The sequence below is a fragment of the Myodes glareolus genome, chromosome 3 (assembly GCF_982192425.1).
Source record: "Myodes glareolus chromosome 3, mMyoGla1.1, whole genome shotgun sequence".
NCBI lineage: Eukaryota > Metazoa > Chordata > Mammalia > Rodentia > Cricetidae > Myodes > Myodes glareolus.
In genome coordinates this window covers 98,730,992-98,743,561 of record NC_142028.1, presented here as the reverse complement: position 1 = coordinate 98,743,561, position 12,570 = coordinate 98,730,992, and positions in this window count along the sequence as shown.

The following is a 12,570-nucleotide window of genomic DNA, read 5'->3' as shown; positions in this document are numbered from 1 at the left end:
CTGTCTTAGTTATGGCTTTTATTGCTCTGAAGAGACACCATGACCGCAACAACTCATAAAATGAAAAGATTTAATTGGGGATGGCTTGCTTACAGTTTCAGAGGGTCAGTCCATTATCATCATGGCACGGACAGTATGCAAGCTGATGTGGTGATGGAGAAGTAGCTGAGGGTTCTACATCTTGCAGACAACAGGAAATCAACTGAGACACTGGGATGTATCTTGAGCATAAAAAAACCCAGGTTGACATACTTCCTCCAACAAGGCCATATCCTTTTGATCAAAGCCACACCTTGGAATAGTGCGACTCGCTATGAGATTATGGGGATCACATTCAAAGTACCACACCTGTCTACCTGCTGCTGTGTTTCCTGCTGTGATGGTCATGGACTCTAACCCTTAGAAAGGTGGTCCCAAAGTAAATGTTTTCCTTTTCATGAGTTGATAAAGTATTTGGTCACCATATCTTGTCAAGTGATGGAAAATGGGCTAAAACACGTAGTTAGATCAACTGAGTAGAATAAAAGACAGGGTAATAAACTGAAGTAGGTAGAGCCACCTAAATTTTGACAGTCCTGACAAAAATAAGCAGCACGTAAAAGACAGCTTGTTCAGCAAATAGTGTTGCCAAAACTGAATTTGTGTCTGCAGAAGAATGAAAATAGAACCTTGTCTTCAACTATGCACAAAAAGCAACTTGAAGCAGTTCAAAAGCCATAATCGAAAGCTTGAAATTGCTAAAGTGTAAGGAATATTCTTCAAGATATTGAGGTAATCACGAATTTTCTGACAAGAATTCATGTAATACATAGGAAGTGGGACTATGACCCAACAAGTAGGAGTGCAAAAAATCAAAGAATAGTATCTACACAGCAAAGGAAACTGTAAAGATTGATCCATAAAGTAAGGTGAAATCTTTACCAGCAATATCTCAGGAAGGCTAACATTTAGAATTTACAAAGAACTTCCAAAATTAAACACCAACAACCCCAAATTCAAAATGACAGTCAACAAACAATGTAATGAAATGAACAGATATTCCTCAAAAGAAGGAATACAAATTGCCAATACATATTTTGTAAAAGAGTTCCACATCCCGAGCCACCAGGGAAATGCAAATTAAAATTACTTTGACGTATCACGTAGCCCAGTTAGAATGACTATCATCAAGAATCTGACAGCAAACTGGAGAGGTTCCAGGGGGAAAAGAATTATCATTCACTGCTGGTAGGAGTGGAAATTAATACATCCATTATGCAAATTAGTTTGGGGTTTCTCAAAAAAATTAAAAGTTGAAATACCATATGATCCAATTATACTATTCCCAGATACATACTCAAAAAATTCTATATTCTACCACAGAGATACTTGCCAATAACTCTACATTTAATCTGCTTTACTCAAGATAGCAAGGAAATGGCAGCAATTTCTGTCCATCAACAGAAGGATGGATGAATAAAGAGAATATGAAACATATATGGAATATTATTACTAAAAACCAAAAAGCTCTTCTTGGGAACTTATTTTAAAAACTAATTTGTTTGTTCCTTTCAGGGTGAAACACATTACAGGGTTAGTAGAAAATTTGTATTAAATTATTAAAGAAAACTATTTCAAAATAGGACAAGAGTCAGAAAAGAGGCTCTATGAGTAAAGGCTCTCTCCACCAAGCCTGAAGACCTGCATCCTATCTTAGAGATCCATAGGACATGAAAGAACTGACTCCTGGATGTTGCCCCATGACCTTCACAGGCATAACACAGCATGATAGAAAGCACACATGCATGTGCATGCACATATACACAAAAAACAAATAAATGCAAAAAATTAGTTAAAATTGACTGAAGAAAAGTTAATCTGCATTGTTGTGTTCTTCCAAAGCAATGCTATTTATTTTCCTAGGTAAAAATGTACAAAATATAATTGAGATAAAAAGTTTAATTTTCTGTCTTTCGCTTTTCATTAAATGTACTAGAAAAATAAAATTTAAAAAGTTGTGTAGATAAAAACATTTCCAAAGCATTTTAACCTAAACATGAAACAGATGATTTAACTGTGCATCTTTTTGCTGCCCAGAAGCTAATCATGAACCCTGAGGTCACCATGCACACTTCTTTACTGAAAAAAAAAATAGATCCAAAGCTGGAAAGTTTAAATTATTGAACTGAGAGCAAAGATCCTTTCTAATGTATACCTGTGCTATTCTGGAGGCCACAGTCCTCACTCACATACAAAGGCGCTGGCCCCTCAGGACTGGACATTTATACAACAAAGTGAGCAGCTGTGCAGCACACTGGTTTCCAAGGCTCGTATGAGCCCCATGCTAATCCCTGTGTATTTGCAAATTTTTATGATCATTGCTCCGAAATGGCATCAGTTGCAGCTGCAGCATCTGAAAACATTTCAGACTTGCGATGGCTTGAACAACAGCTCGGAAATTATAATCACTTGACACCCGTAGCTACTGTTCCTTCTCTTGATTACACCAGTCAAACACTGGGCAGTAGTAAATAGAATAAGGAACAATTTGAACCTCAGCGATTCAGGCAAGAATTGTTCTCTGCTTCTCAACGTTCCAAGTTCCTACTGACTTTTTGTGCCTTTTTCAAATGCTAACCAATGAGCAAGCAGAATGGTGGAAATGGATGAAAAATAACTTCTATATTCTTAACAATATGATACTCCTTAAAATAGTACCAACAAATAATTCCAAAATATCTCTCTTCCATGCAGCATTATGTTGCTATTAAATACTATGCTGGATGTGATTTTGGGTAGTAGCACACTTACATGGTTTTTGTTGTTGTTGTTGTTGTTGTTGTTGTTGTTGTTTTTATTATTCCCGTTGCTTTGCCACTTTGTCTTGGCCGTGCTGTTTTCTCCATACTGAAAGACTAAGGATTTTCAGTGTTCGGGATCTCTTTCTCAGTGCTGTAGTGTTCTCTCCATTCTCTTACTGCATACGATGTCTGGCAACTCTTCTCTACTAAATACTACTCTAGTTACTGATGTCTATAAATGTGCTATCAACAATTCAATACAGAAAAAAACTATTAGATTTCTGTTTTTTCTTACTATTTTTTGATTACTTGAGAATTTCGTGCTTTATATTTAGATCATTGCTACTTCGTGTCCTACCCAGCACCTCCCAAATTTAGCTCTACTTCCATATTTACGCTAGTTTGTGTCCTTGATATTTTTTTAATTCATTGAATAAAATTTGTACTGTCTCGGCAGTGTCAGTAATCCTGGCTGCAATGGATTCAGCACCTGGCCTCTGAAGACACTCATATGCACTTGGAAGTTATATATAGAGACACATGGACACACAAATATACCTACACACAATTATTTTATATTAATATTATTTTATTTTATTTTTAAGGGTTTGACTGTTTCACCTACGTATGTATCTCTGTACCATGTACGTGTCTGGTGTTTGCAGAAAGCAGAAGAAGGGGTTTGATATCATGGAATTCTAGTTACGGATGGTTGTGAGCTGCCATGTGTAGGTTTCATTATGGTTACTTTTTAATTGGCTTAATTTTATGTTTCCTGTCTCATTATTGATATTTGTTATTTGCCAAAAATTATCATCATTATTTTTTTAAATAAAATCTTCTCTTTTCTCATTTTTTCAATTATGGGACAAAATTAATATTGTATAATTTGTGATCTCTGTAGAGTCCAAAGTTTTGGTTACATATTGATAGTATATATTCCCTGGGCTGATTTTCTTTTGCTTCCCTTGCTATAAAGCCTATGTTCTATGGCTTTTAATATCTTATTTCATGCTTGTGAAATCTATCTTAATGTATATTGTGAGTTAAAGAAAGTATTAACTTAATATGTATGATGATGTTAAAGTATGTATATTCATATACATATGGTCATATCATATACTATACTATAATATGCTATAATATAATATAAACACAAAGTTGATTATTGCAAATATAGAACAATTTTGTTAACATTATCCCAATAAAGCTAGAAAAATATACTCTTCTTACAATTTGAAAGAATATATATGCTCAAAACTATGGATCCTGAGCATGACTATTAAACACACAGAGAAATATTCAGAGATTATTACTTGCTTCATCTGATTAATAACCAATTTTAATTCATTCTTCAACATTAGTTTTTCCTGCTCTGTGAAATTTTTTCCTCCGCAGTAGAATGCTTTTCTTATGTATATGTTTTAGTATAACGATCAAATTTTCCCCATTGTTGAAGGAAGGTCAATCTCAATCAACAAGTGTATTCCAACCACTTCATTAACTACTATTCCATTCTTCAGCTGGGGGCATATGTATAGCTTGCAGAATGTGACCATGGACAACAGGAGTTTGCACTGCAGTGTCATGAAACACACCTAGAAAGTCCCAAGCATCTCAAGAATTGAAGGCTTGGTCACTGATGATGGTGCTATTTTTGGATAGAGGAAGTTCCAGATGTCTCTTCTCTGGAAGAATATGGCTGTTGAAGATATCTTATCATAATAATCTTCTTGCTGAAGATATCTTATCGTAATAATCTTCTTGCCTTTTCTGTGTTTCCTGATCACTGTAATGGAAGAAGTATTGCTCTGCTGTGCCTACCCACACTTATAACCCAGACCCAATGCATTCAGATGATTATGAAGCAAAAGCTCTGGAGGAAGCTAAAAATAAACCTTCCATGTTTCTCGGTGTATCCCTAAGATATTTGTTGAAGAAATTAAAAGTCTAATCTATGCATATTATACAGGGCTGAGTAGCTTAGAAGCCTCCACTTCAATAGTGTCTGAAAGCATGGCCTTCATTGTACATACAGATTTTCAGAGTTCCAGAGGAGCATACAATTATTTAAATAAATAAGCATCCTGGCATACAGCTAGCCAGCATGTGATTAAAGCTTCTGTTTAAATCCCCTTTGTCTATTGATTTTTTAACTACCTTTAAGGGAAATGTATGTGACCGAGAGGTGGTTTTCAGGTATGTCCTATAATCTTTTCTAGACTAGATGCAGCTTTGTCAATGGGAAGAGTCTTTCTGACCTGCATAGTAGAGGATGATCCTGGTCATTATCTGGATTACTCCCTTCCCGATTGGCCCCTGTTAATTACAAGTGATACTGTTCTTCAGTACATGGGTTACCTACAACACTTATAGTAAATTTAAGAAAGTATCTTTTCAAACAAGCCAAAAATATGTAAACATTTTGTTTCAATAGAAAAACGTGCAAGATATGTATGAAAAAGTATATGAATGCTACAAAAGTTCACAGAAGCACATAAAATAAGCATGGAAAAGCATGGTTGTTAGGGGTGAAGTTACGCAGCTTCATACAGTGGATGATTTTCAATTAAATATATGTCCCATGGTGACCAGATGTTTTCTCACCAATAATGAACATTTACCCTGACAACTGTACATCACACTCACTGGACATTAGATTTCAGGGGGAAAAATGGGACTGTTTTATTTATTCATTTCAGAAATATGTGACTAGATTAACCAAAAAAGAGAACTGCAGCTCTATGTTTATAATACCGTCAAACAATCATATATCCTGCACTAAGAGCAAGAACCCACATAGGAAAGTAAGGATGCTGTTTCCATAACTCCTGAAGGAAACAAATGGCTCAAATGCACGGGTCTGTCTTCTGGGATGAGCAACTATATGCAGTCTAATTTTGCAAATCCATTTGTTGTACTCTATCACTGATGTAAAAATAAGAAATATTGACATTTGCTTGCAAGGTTAATTAACTGTATCTTACAAAGATATTCATCTTTTTGTATAAATAACATCTGAAAATAGTGGCTGCATGTTTGGGTAATGCTAATGTAGCATTTTCTTTTTCGGGAGTCCTGGATAGAAATGTTTCCGTGGTTCTGCTTTTACAGGGGAATTTATGGTATTAGGCCACAGCTGTAAATTTTTTTCCCTCCAATCCTATAAATTTCTTCTAAATGTTTAATGGTTTATAACTGTAATTATTCTTGTGTGCCAACATTAAACTTTAAAAAGTTTAATTTGGAGACTATTCGGAGAAACTCATCTTTTTTACAGCCTCATAAATAGTTCTTTGATGAAATGAGCAGAGGCTCTGTGTCTGCCCGAGGTGAATATAAATGACCCCACACAGGCTCTACTGAAGGAGAAGGAGCACATGTGTTGATGTCTGGAGTGATCAGCCAGGACGTGAGACACGTGATAGAGTCAACAATAGGAGGGGGTCATTAGCATGCTTTATGATTTTACCATTTCTGCCTCGTTGTCTTTATCACCATTCGTTCCTCCTTCCATGTGCTTGAAAATATTTGAAGAAATTCTTACAAACAGAATAATGTATATGAAGTTACTGTGAAATGTACTGATTACTACTTCAGAAAATTATAGGTAATCGCACACATTTAGTCAGTCAACTTAAAGCACTGTTTTTGAATACTGTATAATGGAGAGTACACACTTCTGTATAGATTGATGAGGCTAAGTTGAAATCTTGTATCATCCTGCTTCAGAGCCTTGAAAAATTTAATATTTCAGTTTCAATACCAGCTATGGAGATTGAATAAGGATTAAAATATGTCATATGAGCAGTGTCACAAGGAGTACTACCAAATGGAAATCCATAGAAAATATTTACTTAACCAACTTATGAGTAGATGTTCACTTATCCTTTTTTTTAGTCAATGGGAAATTATTAAACATTACATATCGTCAGGTAGGTGAAATGATCAGACATATTCTCAGAAAGCTTAAATAATCAATAAACCTATTTTAAATTCATTATAATGCTAAATGCAAACCCATATTTTACAACTAAGTAAGGTACATTTCATTTTGCATAAATACCGTATAAAATATTTCTAATTAATTTAAAATATATTTACATTTTACTTTAATTTGAAAATTCATAATCTGATAACCAATAAAATATTTAACTTAAACCTTATTTACATATGAAAATATAATATTGTATAGTTTATGAATTTTCTCTAATTTTAAATGTAAAATACTACTAAACAAAAGAGTATAATAAATGTAAGTAAATAAATACATTTTGCATGAATAAAATCACAAATCCTCCTAAAAAGAATATTCTGATTTTTTTGTGTCACTCAAATATTGTGGAAATCATCCCTTCTATTGAGACCCCTGCTACTCTTTGATTTACAGAAATACAAGAAATAAAACAGAATTCAAGCTGTTTTAAAGTATTGGCTTTGTGAACATTTGTTGCAGGAAGAAAATAAAATTAGTACAATAATTAACACAATAGAAATTTAACCCAAGTGCAATTTAGGTGTGACACCTGTAGGGATACACCTGAAGGAATACAGTATTGATGTGCAGTTTTTATACATTAAAATATAGAACCACATTAAAATAAAATATACTACCGCAATTGTCAAACCTTCATCCTGTTGGAGGTAGATGCAGAGATCTGCAACTAAACACTAGGCCACGCTCCCAGAGGCCAGTCGAAGAGAGGGAGGAATGATAATCAAAGAGGTCAAGACCATAATGGGGAAACCCACAGAAACAACTGACCCAAGCTAGTGAGAGTTCAACAACTACAGACTGGCAGTTGCAGAATTTAAATAGGACTGAACTAGACCCCCTGAATGCAGGTGACAGTGGGTGGATTGGGTAGTTTATGAAGCCACTGGCTGTGCATCCAGGATCTATCCCTAGCACATGAACTAACTTTTTGGAGTCCATTTCCTATAGAGAGATGCCTTGCTCAACCTATGCGCAGGGGAAGGGCCTTGGTCAGGTCTCAATGCAGTGATGGAACAGAACAGGAGGATAACTATATGTTTTTCTTTGGGTTCATCTTCCTATTTAGCTTCTCTAGAATCACAAATTATATGTACTCACTCATAATTAGATTCTAGCCATAAATAAAGGACATTGGGCCTATAATTCGTGATCCTAGAGAAGCTAAATAGGAAGGTAAACCCTATATTTTTAATTATACATTAGCTTTGTAAATGAACTACACAAAACAATACATTAATCAAGGGCAAAAATATACTTATACAGTATAACATAATTTACCTTAAATTTGTATCAATAAACCAAGATCCTTACCAAAGCAAATTATTCATCTCTATACCATAGCTCCCTTTAAATATAAACAAACAAATATTAACAATATTTAGGAATATGGGAATAGTTCTGTCCATACTGCTTTCTTCTGTTTGGGGTGCTGTTAATCAAGACTTTCATGGTATATCCTGTGTGCTAGGTTCATCTCAGTCAGCTGTTGGGTGAAGCAATTTTTGGAGGGTGTTCATGGTAACCTTTCAGGGGGTTGTGCTTTATCAAATCACACCATTCTGGAAGCAATCCACAGGTTCTTATCCTCTGTGGAAACAAGAGAAGAACCTCTTTTCCAAAGCAACATATCCTTAGATCCAAATTTGGAAGTCATGATACCTTTATAATTTACATGCTGGTTTAACTTAGCAGCCCATACAATGTAATGTCTCTCTGTACTTAGCTCATTCACAGTCAAAAAAATTTTAAAAAACATAATAATATACATAATCCAGACTCTCGGTGAATTTTTCATCTTTACATGGCTTATTTTTCTTACTCCTTTTAATCTATTACTGTCTGTTCTCTGTCTCTTTAAAGACTTTTTAAAATGATTTACTTCTTTCCCAACTCTTTATACTCTTTTTCTTCTCTATCCCAAGCCTATGTACATTTACCCAACTCTGTGACCCATTTAGAGTTCTTTTATGTCTGAATCTGTCCTTACTGCATTATTTGCAATTCTTTAGTGTCTTGAAGAACTTTTAAAATTGTAAGCAACTTGGTTGCAGCTGCCTTGGACAGTGGCTCCACCTCTTTCCACTTTTAAAATGGTAGACATACCATTACTCTCAGCTCTGGGGATGCCAGGTAGGAGCCATGCTCAGCTCTTTAACTCAGAAAAATATTGTAGCACATAAACACTTTTTATACGAGTAATAACTAAATCTGCCATGCAGAGCACTGTGCAGCCTGGAAACATCTCTGTGGATGGTGGCAAGAAACCACCATGCTCTCCTGCTTGTGCACACCTAGCAATCCTGATCCTGCTGCCTGCCCAGGTGGTGGGGAGGGGAGGCGCTGAGCTGGTCTCAGCTTCTTTCTTCCCAACCCTGAATGATCACACAAACACCCAGGCCCACAAATGCTATTGAAATGCTCCATAACCTGAGTTTGCACTGGCAATATGGCCCAGGAAGCCTGCATTTCAAAATGGCACAACTTTTTTCTGCTACTGCTGCTGTTGAGTCAGGAAAACCTCTCTTAAAGGAGCTGCAGCACACTGCCAGCAAACAGCAAGAAGTCGTGTTAAGCTCTGTATTTTTTTTTTTTTTGTCTAGAATTCCTTTTTAAGCCTTCTCAAGTTTTATGTGGAGTTAGTTGGCCACACGGGCACCAATTTGCGGGAGGAGGACTGGCTTGTTTGTCCCAGCTGCCCAACTAGCTTAGAACTGTAATAATCACACAGAAACTGTATTAATTAAATCACTGCTTGGCCCATTAGCTCTAACATCTTATTGGCTAATTCTTACATCTTAATTTAACCCGTTTCTATTAATCTGTGTATTTCCACATGGCTGTGGCTTACTGGCTAAAGTTTCAGCATGTCTGACTCTGGAAGCTTCATGGCATCTCTCTTACTCCACCCTTCTTTCTCCCAGCATATAGCCTAGCTTTCCCCACCTAGTTCTGTTCTTCCCTGCCATAGGCTCAAAGCAGTTCTTTATTCATTAACTAATAAAAGCAAAACACAGACAAAAGGACCTCCCACACTAGGGATGTTGAAGACAGCAGGATGAAGGGAGGGAAGGAGAAATGAAACTGATATGTAAAATTAAAAAAACAAAAAAACAAAAATAAAGTATGAATATTCAAAATTTAAAAAAGAAAAGAAAATAGAATATAATAGATTTCTGTTATAAATATTCAAGGAACCACTGAAATAGCACAAAAGGAGACAAAGGAAACAAATCTACAAAGTAGATGAATCAGAGGCACAAGATGATGGACAGACACAGCATTGACATCAGCAATATGGTTGAAAATGAGGCCTTTGCACTTATCCTCCAAGAAAGAACCAAACAGCCGTATATGAACTAGTAGACGTGTGAACTTGTGACTAAACTTTACAGTGCAGAAGTTTATGGGGTGATCTGGGACTAAGTTTGTTTCTCTTCAGTCTGTCACCTAAACACTCTGTTTCTTCAGGCTGCCTTCTTACATTCTCCACCACTCCCGTTTTCACACATGTACACATACTTAAACATAGAAACATAAACTCCCAAACTGTAATCTAATGTAAATATTTCACCAACATAAATGTGTCTGTAATTCATTCACATGTTTTTAAACGGTGGTATTATAGGATGCATTTTATATTAATTGTATGTCTACATGCTGTTGTAAGGAGAGAGGGGCCCTTTGTTCATTTTGTTGCATGGATTTAGTTTTATTAATCCATTTGTTTAAGAAAATTGTGTCTTAAGATTTTGCTTCTCTAGTCAGTGAAATGACTGCAGGTAAAGACACCAGTGGTCAAGTGTGACAGCCTGGGTTCAATCTCCAGGGGCCAAGAAGTGATAGGAAAGAGCTGACTCCTTCATTGTGTCCTCTGACCACACATAATGTATAAGAACCCCCACCATACAACTAAACAAATGAATGAATAAATAAAAAATAAATAAATATTTAAAATTATTTTTTGTTACAAACTTAAAAGGGGATTATTTTATTATCTCCAGCATTGTGTGCAAAATTAGGAGAATATATAAAATAATTAATATTAGTGGTCATAATAATCCATTTGTGCTATTTTTTCTGCTTATGTGATAAAACACCCTGATCCAAAGCATCTTAAAAAAGGGAGAGTTAAATTGGGTTATATTTCTATAGCATTAGTCCATAACTGAGAGGGAGGCATGACATCAGATGACTGGAGCTAGTTGGTAACTGATAACAGTTTCTTACCAAGGTGGCTGAGATATCACCTCTCAACCACATATAGGAAACAGAGAGTAATCAGGAAGTTTAAGGATAACAGAACTTTCTAGTTCCCCCATCATTGATATAATTCTTACAGCCAGGACCCTCCTCCTAAAAGATTCATAACCGCCCCTACATAGAATACTGACCAAGTTTCCACAGACATGCTCCTGTTTAGGACATTTCCCATTCAAATCAAAACACAGTTCCACAGAAGTTGATAAAGGAAAAAAGGTCAACCAAAAGTTGTAAACAGAACAAAAATATATTTTGAAGGGTTTGTGGAAGAAATGATGACAAATTTTTATTTTTAATTATTTTATTTTTGATATCAGAATAAAATTACAACATTTCTCCCTTTTTTTTCCTTCCCTTGAAGCCCTCACACTTAGTCCTACACATTCTCTTTCACATTCATAGCATCTTTGTTCATTATTTGCTGTTACATGCCATATGTATATACAAATGTATCCTAAATATAACCTGATCAGTTCACATAACATTATTAGTGTGGAGGTTTTCAGGGCTGACTGTTTGGCACTGCTTGTCTCGTCACATCAGTCTACCGTGTTTCATTTAGCTTTTAAGAGTCATGCAAGTAGAAATAATAAATCCTTAGGTAGGTAAATATAAATGTAAACAATGCTTATCATCACATTAAATGTAGATATTATTTGCTCTCTGGGACTAGAAATTTCAGAGTCTACCAAGTACGAATCAAAATTGATTTTTGAAAAATTGTATGTGATGATTTTCTATAGTCAGTTTAACACTTTCTTGACAGAGTTTGATGATGTACAAGTTGTTAATATTTATTTATGTGTGACTTGGTGTTTATAAATTTAAATGGGAAGCTCAGAAATCTGGGTCACATTTTCAGTGTCCAGTCTATATTTTCTTTCCAGAACCATCATAGTTCATATGATTTTACGACATAAATTTATCTCTTTAAATTAAATTTGTCATTGCAAAATGCCATTAGTATATGTTTTAGATGTGAGAATTCTTCTTTTTTTGTATGTCTTTTTAGTAAAGTTTTTAAAATTTTGCATCAATTATTAATAAATAAAAATCTATCATTTTAATCTGAAGCTCCATCACTTTAGTCATATTATATCTTAGTTTTCTATTCATTTAATTTGCATTTTAATTTCTTCTCTGAATAATTTTGAGAACATTGATTATTCCATAGCAGTATAAGAAATTTCTAAATATTTTTTTAAATTTCATTTATCACATTACTTTATCATGAAGTTTTGTTATCAATTCTTTCCTGAGAATATGTTCTATTGCATACATAATACAGTGTAGTGATATTTCATTTGTCTTTTAATAAATAAGGCTACCTGGAAGATTAGGACGTAATTAAACGTAATTACGTAATTAAACGTAATTAGATGTAATTAAAACAGTCACATTGATCAACCATACAAACCGGGCAGTGGTGGCAAACAGCTTTAATCCCAGTAGCCAAACTAGTTTGCCATAGAAACTGGGCAGTAATGGTACATGCCTTTAATCCCAGCACTAGAAAGAATTATAAAATATGAG